Raw genomic sequence first — 11,626 nt, forward strand, 5'->3', positions numbered from 1 at the left:
TTTATCTGTCTCGTTGATTTTCTCAAAGAACCAACTCCTAGTTTTATTGATTCTTTGTATAGTTTTTTGTTATTATTTAGTTGATTTCAGTCCTGAGTTTAACTATTTCCTCCTGCCTACTCCTCTTGGGTGTATTTGTTTCATTTTGTTCTAGAGCTTTCAGGTGTGTTATCAAGCTGCTAGTGGATACCCTCCCCAGTTGCTTTTTGTAAGCACTTAGAGCTATGAGTTTTCCTCTTAGCACCGCTTTCATTGTGTCCCATAGGTTTTGGTATGATGTGTCTTCATTTTCATTAAATTCTAAAAAGTATTTAATTTCTTTCCTTATTTCTTCCCTGACCACATTATCATTGAGTGGAGTATTGTTCAATTTCGTGTATCCAGCCCGTTAGCCTATGTCTTTTTATTGGGGAATTGAGTCCATTAATGTTAAGTGATATTAAGGAGAGGAGATTATTGCTTCCTGTTATTTTTCTTAACAGCGGAGGCATTGTTTGTGTGTTTATCTTCTTTTGAGTTTTTTGGAAGAGGCTTACTTTCATGCTCTTTCTGGGGAATAATTGCCTTCCTTATATTGGTGCTTTCTTGCTATTATTCTTTGTAGTGCTGGGTTTGTGGAAAGATATTGTGTAAATTTGTTTTGTCATGGAATATCTTGGTTTCTCCATCTATAATAATTGAGAGTTTTGCTGGGTATAATATCCTGGGCTGGTATTTATGTTCTCTTATGACATCCATCCAGGATGTCATACAGACATACATTCAGCTTTTATAGTCTCCGGTGACATACAGCTTTTATAGTCTCTGGTGAGAAGTCTGGTGTAATTCTGATAGGTCTGCCTTTATATGTTACTTGGCCTTTTTACCTTACTGCTTTTAAAATTCTTTCTTTGTTTTGTGCATTTTGTGTTTTGATTATTATGTGACAGGAGGTATTTCCTTTCTGGTCTAGTCTATTTGGTGTTCTGTAGGCTTCTTGGATGATTATGGGCATCTCATTCTTTAGGTTAGGGAAGTTTTCTTCTATAATTTTGTTGAAGATATTTATTGGCCCTTTAAGATGGGAACCCTCACTTTCTTCTATACCTATTATCCTTAAGTTCTGTCTTCTCATTGTGTCCTGAATTTCCTGGATGATTTGTGTTAAGAAATTTTTGCATTTTGTGTTTTCTTTGACAGTTGTGTTAATATTTTCTATGGTATCTTCTGCACCTGAGATTTCCTCTTCTATCTCTTGTATTTTGTTGGTGATGCTTGCATCTATGACTCCTGATTTCTTTCCCAGCTTTTCTATATCCCTGGTCGTCTCCCTTTGTGATTTCCTAATTGTCTCTACTTCCATTTTTATGTCCTGGATGTTTTTGTTCAATTCCTTCATCTGTTTAGCTGTATTCTCTTGTAATTCTTTAAGGGATTTTTGTGTTTCCTCTTTAAGGGCTTTCACCTGTCTATCTGTGTTCTCAATTTCTTTGACGGTGTTATTTATGTCCTTCTTAAAGTTCTCTATCATCCTCATTAGAAGTGATTTTAGATCTGACTCTTGTTTTCCTGGTGATATGGGTAATTCAGGACTTTCTAATGTGGGAGAACTAGGTTCTGATGAAGTCGAGTATTCTGGGTTGGTGGTACTTGTATTCTTGTGCTTGCCTTTCCCCATCTGGATCTCCTCGATGCTTTCTGAGCTGTCTCTGACTGGAGCCTTATCTTTCCTATTACCCTGGTTGTGTCAGAACTGTTTGGGATGAGTGTTGCTGCTGAGATTAGAGCAGAGGTCCAAGGTCTGCTCAGTGTTCAGGTGGAAACAGGAAGGAAACAGTACTCTGGGCCAGGAGTGAATTCCTGGGTTCCTGTGGGTCTTGGTTACTCCCTGTTTGGGTAGAGTATTGCTGTCTCCTGACCTAAGATACAGCTCAGGTTAGAACTCCTGAGAGCCCTGCCACCTCTGGGTTTTCTGTGGTTGGGTACTGAGCTGCCTCCTGGGATCTGCTCTATGCTCATGCCCAGACAGGAAGGAAATGGTATGCCCACCCAAGAGTGAATTCCTGGGTCTCAGTCGGTCCCAGTTTCTTTCTATTTGGTGTGAGTGTTGCTGTATTGCCCAGCTTAGAGCTCTTGAGAGCCTGCTTCCTCTGGGTTCTGTGAGATTGGGTGCAGAGCTATCTCCCACGATCTGCTGGGCTCTCAGGCCCAGACCGGAAGGTACCAGTGCTCCTGGCCAGGAGTGAATTCGTGGGTCCCTGTGTGCCCCGGTTACTCCCTGTTTGGGAAGAGTGTTGCTGATTCCTTACCTGAGATACTGCCTTGGTTAGAGCTCCTGGTAGCCCTTTTTCATCTGGGTTTTGTGAGGTTGGGTGCAGAGCTGCTGCTGGTGGTCTGCTCAGTCAGAAATGTCCTTTATACTGTCCATCATAAAAACGTCCTCCCCACTATCCACCACAGGGACATCCTCCCCACTGAACACCACAGGGATGTTCTCCTATCTGTCTAAAAAAGGGAAATACTCCCGACTGTCCACCACAGAGACATCCTCCTGTGTAACACAGAGATGTCCTCCCCACTGTCCACCACTGATATTTCCTCCCCACTGTCTACCACATGGAAGTTCTCCCCACTATCCACCTTAGAAACATCTTCTCCACTGTTCACCACAGAGATGTGTCCCCCACTGTCCACCAGAAAACCACACATACATCCTCCTCACTGTACACGACAGAGATGTTGTCACTGCTGTCCACTATGGGGACATCCTTTTGACTGTCCACCACAGAAATATGATTCATACTGTCCACCAGAGGGGCATCCTCTCCACTGTCCACAACAGGAATGTACTCCTCAATGTCCACTACAGGGAAGTCCTCCTCACTGTAGACAACAAAGATGTCCTAAGCACTGTACACCACAGGGACGTCCTCCTTATTATCCACCACAGGGACAACCTCCTGTGAACCACAGGAATGTCCTCCCCATTGTACACCACAAGAACTTTGTCTTCACTGTCCACCACACTGAAATCCACCCCACTGTCCACCACAGTGTTTTTCTCCTTACTGTCCACCAGAGGGAAGTCCTCCCCACTGTCCACCACAAAGACATTCTTCTGAGTGTCCACAACAGGGATGTCCTTTTTACTGTTTACCAGAGAGTAGTCCTCTACACTGTTTACCTAATGTAGACCCAACTCACTGTCCACCACAGGAATATCCTCCCCACTGTCCACCACAGGGACATCCTCCCCACTCTCCACCACAGGGATGACCTCCTGTTCCCCACAGCAATGTCCACCCACTGTCCCCAATAAATATCTTTTCCACTGTCAACAAAAGGATGTCTTCTTCACTTTCCAGCACCAATATATCCTCTCCACTGTACACCACAGAAACGTCTTTCCGCTGTCCATCAAAAATGTTTTTCCACTTTCCATCACAGTGGCATCCTCCCAGTGACCACCACAGAATGTCCACTCCACTGTCCATCAAAGAAACGTCCTTCCCACTGTACACCACAGAGAAGTGCTCCCCACTGTCCACCACAGTGTCATCCTCATGTGAACCACAGGAATGTCCTCCCCTTTGTCCACCACAGGAACATCCTCACTACTGTCCAACACAGAGACGTCATCCTCACTGTCCACAACAAGAAAGTCCTCCCCACTGTCCACTTCTGGGACATCCTTCTTACTGTCCACCACAGGGACTTCTCCAGTGTCCAACAGAGGGACATCCTCCCCACTGTCCACCAAGGTTACATCCTTCATAATGTCCACCACAGTTATGTCTTTCTCACTGCCCACCACAGGGATGTTCTCCCCACTGTCCACCACAGGGACATCGTCTTGTGCACCACAAGGATTTTCTCCCCAATTTCCACCACAGAGATATCCCTTTCACTATCTACCACAGTTATGTCCTCCCCACTGTCCACCAGAGTGACATCCTACTCACTGTCCAATATAGTCCCGTCCTCCTCAATGTCCACCACAGGGATATCCTTCCCATTTACTATCACAGGGACATTCTACTTACTGTCCACTACAGGCATGTCCTCCTGTGGATCACAAAGACCCCCTGTCCAACACAGAAATGTTCTCCCCAATGTTCACTACAATCCAGTTTAGAGATGTCCTCCCCATTGTCCACCACAAGAACATCATCTGCACTGTCCACCAAAGTGATGTCTTTCTCATTGTCCACCAGAGAGATGTCCTACCTACTGTCCACTATGAGGACTTCCTTCCCTCTGTCCACCACAGGGATATTTTTCTGACAGTCCACCACAGGGACATATTCCCACTGTCCACCTCAGGGACATATTCCCACTGTCCACCACAAAAATGTTCTTTCCACTGTCTACCACAAAGACGTCCTCACCACTGTCAACCACAAAGACATCTTCCTGTGTACCACAGAGACGTCCTCCCCACTTTACTCCACAAAGGTGTCCTTTCGATTTACCACCACAGGGACATCCTCCACACTCTTCACCACAGGTATGTCCTCTTCACTGTCCAGCACAGGAAGGTCCTTCACACTTTAACCCACAGGGACATCCTCCACACGGTCTACCACAGGGATGTCTTCCTTACTGACCACCACAAGGACTTCCTCCACACTGTCCAAGGCAGAGATATCTTTGCTAGTGTTCACCACAGGGACATCCTCCCCACTGTCCAACACAGTGTCATCCTCCTGTGCACCACAGGAACATCCTATCCAATGTCCACCACATGGACATCCTGCTTATTGTCTACCACAGGGACGTCCTCCCAACTGTCCACCAAAGATATGTTATTCCCACCATCCAACAAAGAGTTCACCCCATTGTTTTACACAAAGATATCCTCCTCACTGTATACAACAGGGAAGTCCTTAGCACTGTCCACCACAGAAATGTCCTCCCCATTGTCTACCACAGTGATGTCCTTCTCACTGTCCACAACAAGGAAGCTCTTTCCACTGTCCACTACTGGGATGTCCTCCTTAATGTCCACCACAGGGACATCCTCCCCAATGTCCACTGCAGGGATGTCCTCCCCACTATCTACAACAGAGACTTCCTCCACACTGTATACCACATAGAAATCCTCCTTATTGTCCACTACAGGGACATCCTCCTGTGCACCACAGGAATGTTCTTCCAACTATCCACCACAAGGACATCCTCCCCAATGTACACACCACTGAAATCCTCCCCAATGTTCAACACAGGGACATCATTCTTACTGTCCACCTAAGGGATTTCCTCCTCATTGTCCACCAGAAGGAAGTTCTCCCCACTTGCCACCACAGGGATTTCTTCCTCACTATCCACCAAAGAAAAGTCCTCCAAACTGTTTATGTAAAAGATACCTACCTCACTTTCCTCTACAGGGATATCCTCCCCACTGTTTACAACTGGGACATCCTCCACACTATCCACCACAGGGATTTCCTCCAACCTGTCCACCACAGTGGTGTCCTCACCACTGCCAACCACAGGGATTTCATCCTCACTGTATAGAATAGGGAATTCCTTCCCAACATCCAACACAGGGATGTCCTCCCAACTGTACAGCATAGAGACATCCTCTTTATTGTCCTCCAAAGTGACAACTGTCTGTGCAACACAGGAAATTCCTCCCCACTGTCCACCACAAGGTTGTCCACTTCAGTGTCCACCCCACTGAAATACACCCATTGTCTACCAAAGGGATGTCCTCCCCACTGTCCACCACAATGATGTCCTTCTTTTTATTCACCAAATTGACATCCTCTTCCCTGCCTGCCCACTGAAATTCTTTCCACTGTACACCACAGAAACATCCTCCCCACTGTCCACAACAGTGATTTCCTCTTCACTGTTCAACAGAGTGATGTCCTTCAAACTGTCCACCAAAGGGACAACCTCCTCACTGTCCACCAGAAGGAAGTCCTACACACTGTCTACCTAAGGGACACCCACATTACTGTCCAACACAGGGATGTCCTCCTCACTGTCGACCACAGGGATGTCCTTTCCACTGTCTACCACAAGGATGTCCTCTTCACTGGCAACAACATGGAAGTCCTTCCCACTGTCCACCACAGGGACATCCTCTTTACTTCCCAGCACAGGGACGTTCTCCTCACTGTCCTGAACACGGAAGTCCTCCCCACTATCCACTCAGGAATGTCCTCCTTACTGTCCACCACAAAGACATCTTCTCCAGTGTCCACCACAGGGATATCCTCCCCACTGTCTACCACAGGTGTTGAGAACCGCACTAGTCCCTGTTCGGGCAGCCAAAAATGTCGCGGCCTGAGCAAAGTGTTGAGGCCCAGGCTGCCCCGAGTTTGGCAGCCACTGTATTCCTGCCCAAGCTGCTGCTCAGGTCTGCGGGTCAGGGTTCAGCAAGAGAGAGAGAGTAAGGCTGGACTCAAAGAATGCAGACCAAACAGAGTGTAATTCAATCCCATTTATTCTTCAGTCTAAGTCCTAAGTCTTGAATTCCTAGTGCCTGGTCCCTAGGTCCTAATCCCTTTAAGTTCCAAGTTACTTCTTCCAAGTTCTCTTCCAAGTGCCTGCTACCTGTCTTCTCGCTGCTGTGTCTCCCTAATGTCTGCTGTGTCTACTGTCTGCCTCTGACTTTTATATGTCTTACTTCTAAGACATGCCTCTAAGTTACACCTTTAATCATGCCCTTAGTTCTTGTCTCTAACTCTGATCTCTATACTTCTAAGTTATACTCTCAAGTTACACACCTTTAATCTCACACACCTTTAATCTCACGCACCTTTAATCTCAAGGTATCTAAACCAAGATTATCGGAGTGTGCTCAGCTGTTGTAGGCTATTGTAATCCAAATCACATGTCAGGGTATATGGCTCAAGATGGCTGCAAAGCTGATAGCCGCTTTCTGCTAAAAGTCGGCCCCCAACACACAGGTACATCCTCCTCACTGTCTACCACATGGATGTCCTTCTCACTGTCCTCAACAAAAATGTCCTTTGCACTGTCCACCACAGGGATGTCCTCCTTTTTGTCCACCACAGGGATATCTTCCTGTGCACCACAGGAAAGTTCTCCCCACTATCCACCACAAGGATGTCCTCCCCATTGTCCACCCAACTGAAATCCTTCCCACTGTCCACCACAGGAATGTCCTTCTCACTGTCCACAACAATGATTTCCTCCTCACTGTCCATCAGAGGGAAGTCCTCCCCACTGTCCACCACGAGGACATCCTTCTCACTGTCCACCAGAAAGATGTCTTCCACCCTGTTTACATAAGAGACACCCACCTCAATGTCCACCACAGGGATATCCTCTCCACTGTTTACCACAGGGATTTCATCTCCACTGTACAGCACAGGGACCTTCTCCTGTACCCCACAGCAATGTCCTTCCCACTGTCCCCCACAGGGATGTCCTATCCACTGTTCACCACAAGGATGACCTCCCCACTGTCCACCACAGTGAATTCCTCTCCACTGTCCACCATAGGTACCCCCTTTCCACTGTCCACCACAGGGACATCCTTCCCACTGTTCACCACAGAAACTTCTTTCTCACTATCCACTAGTAGGAAGCCCTCCACACTGTTTACCTAAGGGATCCCTACCTGACTGTCCACCACAGTGATATCCTCCCTATTGTTTACCACAGGGATATCCTCCCCACAGTCTACCAGAGACCTCCTCCCCACTGTCCACCACAGGGATGTGTTGGGGTCCACACTAGCCCTATGTTGGGGCGGCCAAAATAATGTTGGGGTCCCCAATAGCCCCATGTTGGGGCAGCCAAAAACATCACAGCCCAGGCAAAATGTTGAGGCCCGGGCCAACCCATGTTTGAGCAGCCACTGTATCCCGGCTCAAGCTGCCGCTCTGGTCCGCGGGTCAGGGTTCAGCAAGAGCGAGGGTGAGGGCAGACTCGAAGAATTAAGACCAGACAGGGTGTGATTCAATCCCGTTTAATCTTCAGTCTCTCTTCCTCTAAGTGTCTCCTTCTCTGTCTCCTCTGTCTGCTGTGTCTGATTCTCTCTAAAGCCAAGTGTCTTCTATCTAATGTCTGATGTGTCTGATTCTCTGATCTCAGTCTTTTATATGTCTTACTTCTAAGCCACAAATCTAAATTACACCTTTAATTATGTCCTTATGTCTTGTCTCTAAATCTGATCTCTACACTTCTAAGTCATACTCTTAAGTCACACACCTTTAATCTCACGCACCTTTAATCTCAACGTATCTAAACCAAGATTATCAGAGTGTGCTCAGCTGTTGTAGGCTATTGTAATCCAAGTCACATGTCAGGGTATATGGCTCAAGAAGACTGCAAAGCTGATAGCCGCTTTCTGCTAAAAGTCGGCCCCCAACAGGGATGTCCTCTGCACTGTATGCAACAGGGAAGTTCTCCCTACTGTCTAACACATGCATGTCCTCCCCATTGTCCACAAAAGGGATGTCCTCCTCACTGTCCACAACAGTAAAGTCATCCCAACTCTCCACCTCCGGGATGTCCTACTTACTGTCCACCTGTGTACCACAAGGATGTTCTTACCACTGTCTGCCACAGGGACATCTGTCCCACTGTTCACCACAGGGACACCCTCCTCACTGTGCACCACAGGACATTCTCCTGCTCACAACAGTGGTGTCCTCTCCACTGTCCACCACAGAGATCTCCTCCTCACTCTCCACAACAGGGACATTCTTCACACCGTCTGCAACAGGGGCATCCTCTTATGCCCCACAGGAACATCCTCTTCATTGTCTACAAAAAATGTCCGCCCCACTCTCCACTACATTAAAATGGTCCTCACAGTCTACCACAGGCACTTCCTTTTCAATGTGCACCACAGGAATGTCTTCCCAACTGTTTTCCTCAGGGACATCCTCCCCACTGTCCACCAAAGGGACAGCCTACCCACTGTCCACTAAAGGTATATCCTTCCCACTGTCCACCACAAGGACATACTCCCCATTGTCCACCACGAAAACCTGCTCCCCACTGTCCACCACATGTATGTCCTCCTCACTGTTAACCACAGTGAAAGTCCTCCCCACTGTCCACCACAATGTCTTCCTTCCCACTGTCAAAAACAAGGATGTCCTCCCTACTGTCCAGCACTGATACATCCTCCCCAATGTCTGGACACCCCAACAGAAATGTCCTCTCCACTCCAAAGAGACATCCTCCCCATTGTCCTTCACAGTGACATCTTCCCCATGGACCACCATAGAAATGTCTTCTCCACTGTCCACCACAGAAACGTCTTCTTGACTGTACACCACAGGGAGGTCTTCCCCACTGCCCACCAAAAGGACATCATCCCCACTGTCCACCACAGTGATTTCCACCTCCCCACTGTCAAAATCTGGGATGTCCTTCTTAATGATCACCACAGGGATGTCCTTCTTAGTGTCCACAGAGATGTCCTCTGGACTGTCCACATCAGGAACATTCTCCACACTAACCACTATTGATAGATCCTTCCCACAACCCACCACAACAATGTACTTCCCAATGTTTACCACAGTAAATTCATTTCCACTGTCAAACACAGGAACTATCTCTCCACTGTTCACAACAGGGACATCCTTCCCAATGTCCACCAAATAAACGATCTCCCCATTGTCCACCACACTGTCCACTGAAGGGGCATCCTCCCCAAAGACCACCACACTGATATCCTTCCCACTGTCCAACACAGGGATGTTCTCCCCACTGTCCACCACAGCGTCATTCCCCTGTACACCACAAGCACATCTTCCCCACTGTCCACCACAGTAAATTTTTTTCTACTGTCCACCACAGGGACTTCCTCTCCACAGTCCACAACAGGGACATTCTTCCCAACGTCCACCACAGAAATGATATCCCCACTGTCCACCACAGGGACATCCTCCTCACCATACACCAAAGGGGCATCCTCCCTACTGACCACCACACTGTTATCTTCCCCAATTTCCATTACATAGACATCCTCCCCACTGTCCACCACAGAGATGTCCTTTCCACTGTCCACCACAGGGATGTCCTCCTCACTGCCCACTACAGGGACATCCTCCTAACTGTCCACCACAGGCCCATCCTTCCTACTGTCCACCACAGAAATATCCTCCCTATAGTCATCCACAGGGACGTCATTCCCTCATTCCATCACAGGGATGTCCTCCCTACTGTCAACAACAGAGATTTCCTGTCCACTGTCCATCACAGGGACATTCATTCCACTGTCCACCACAGGGATGTCTTCCCCACTGTCCACCATAGGGACATCCTTCCCACTGTTCTCCACAGGGACGTTTTCCATGCTGTCCAGCAGAGGGATATTCTTTCCACTGTCCACCGCAGTACATCCTCCTGTGTACCACAGAGATATCCACCCAACAGTCAACCCCAGAAACCTCCTCCTCACTGTCCACCACTGGGACCTCCTTCCTACAGTCCACCTTAGAGATGTCCTCCACACTGTCCTTCAAAGTTACTTCCTTCCCACTGTCCACCACAGGTATGCCATCCTGTGCACCACTAGGACCTTGTATTCACTGTCCAACACAGAGACGTCCTCCCCACTGTACACCACAGGGAAGTCTTTCCACTGTCCAACACAGGTACATCCTCAAGACTGTTTACCACAGGGACATCCATTTGTGTACTACAGGGATGTCCTCTACACTGTCCACCACAGGTAAGTCCTCTCCACTGTCTACCATATGAACATCCTCTCCACGGTCCACGACACAGACGTCCTCCACACAGTCCACAACAGGGATGTCCTCCCAACTTTCCAAAACAGAAATCCTCCCCACTGTCCACCACAGTGATATACATCCCACTGTCTGCCACTGGGATGTCCTTTCCACTGTCCACCACAGGGATGTCTTCCCCAATGTCCACTAAAAGGACATCCTCCCCACAGTCCACCACAAAGACCTCCCCACTGTCCACCACAGGGAACTCTTCCTGTGTAAAACAGGGATGTCCTTCCCACTGTCCAGAACAGGGGCGTCCTCTCCACTGTCCACCACAGTGACCTCCTCCACGCTGTCCACAACAGTGACATCCTCCCCACGGTCCACCATAGAAATGTCCTCTCCACTGTCCACAACAGGGGCATCCTCCCCACTGATCACCACAAGGAAATCCCCCTCACTGTCCAAGAGAAAGATATTGTCCCAACTGTTCCACAGAGGGACATCCTCCACACTGTCCACAACAGGGACATCCTCCCCACTGTCCACCACAGAAATGTCCTCCCCACTGTCCACAACAGGGGCATCCTCCCCACTGATCACCACAAGGAAGTCCTCCTCACTGTCCAAGACAAAGATGTTGTCCCAACTGTTCCACAGAGAGACATCCTCCCCACTGTCCCCAACAGTGTCATCCTTCTTTGCTCCACAGGGATGTCCTCCCCACATTCCACCACAGGAACAATCTCCCCACTGTCCACCAGAGGAATATCCTCCCCACTGTCCACCACAGTGAAATCCTCCCAACTGTCCACCACAGGGACATACTCTCCACTGTCCACAAGAGGGATGTCCTCCCCACTGTCCACCATAAGGACATACTCCCTACTGTCCACATCAAAAACATCCTCCCCACTGTACTCCGTAAGTATGTCCTCCTTACTCTCAACCATAAGGTCCACCAAACAGTCCAC

Source organism: Arvicanthis niloticus, chromosome 13 (genome assembly GCF_011762505.2).
Source record: "Arvicanthis niloticus isolate mArvNil1 chromosome 13, mArvNil1.pat.X, whole genome shotgun sequence".
Taxonomy (NCBI): Eukaryota; Metazoa; Chordata; class Mammalia; order Rodentia; family Muridae; genus Arvicanthis; species Arvicanthis niloticus.